The following is a 233-nucleotide window of genomic DNA, read 5'->3' as shown; positions in this document are numbered from 1 at the left end:
GGTGTCAGACTGTTTTCCTTAATCTTCCTTAAGCGTAAAGGAGCAACCGTATCTAAAATGCTAGAAAAGAGAGAGTTCATAGTTTCTGTTACATCATCAGGTTGTTATGCTAAGGAATTGAGATAAATCAGGAAGATTACTTACAAAGCAGTCTTTTGTGGTAGAAGTGATGGTTCTACCATACTTACGAATTTACAGTTTTTGCTATATGAAGTTTGCTAGATAATGATCAT

The sequence above is a fragment of the Sinocyclocheilus anshuiensis genome, unplaced genomic scaffold (assembly GCF_001515605.1).
Source record: "Sinocyclocheilus anshuiensis isolate Anshui unplaced genomic scaffold, SAMN03320099.WGS_v1.1 scaffold517, whole genome shotgun sequence".
Lineage (NCBI taxonomy): Eukaryota > Metazoa > Chordata > Actinopteri > Cypriniformes > Cyprinidae > Sinocyclocheilus > Sinocyclocheilus anshuiensis.
Note: the sequence above shows the minus strand (reverse complement) of the source record.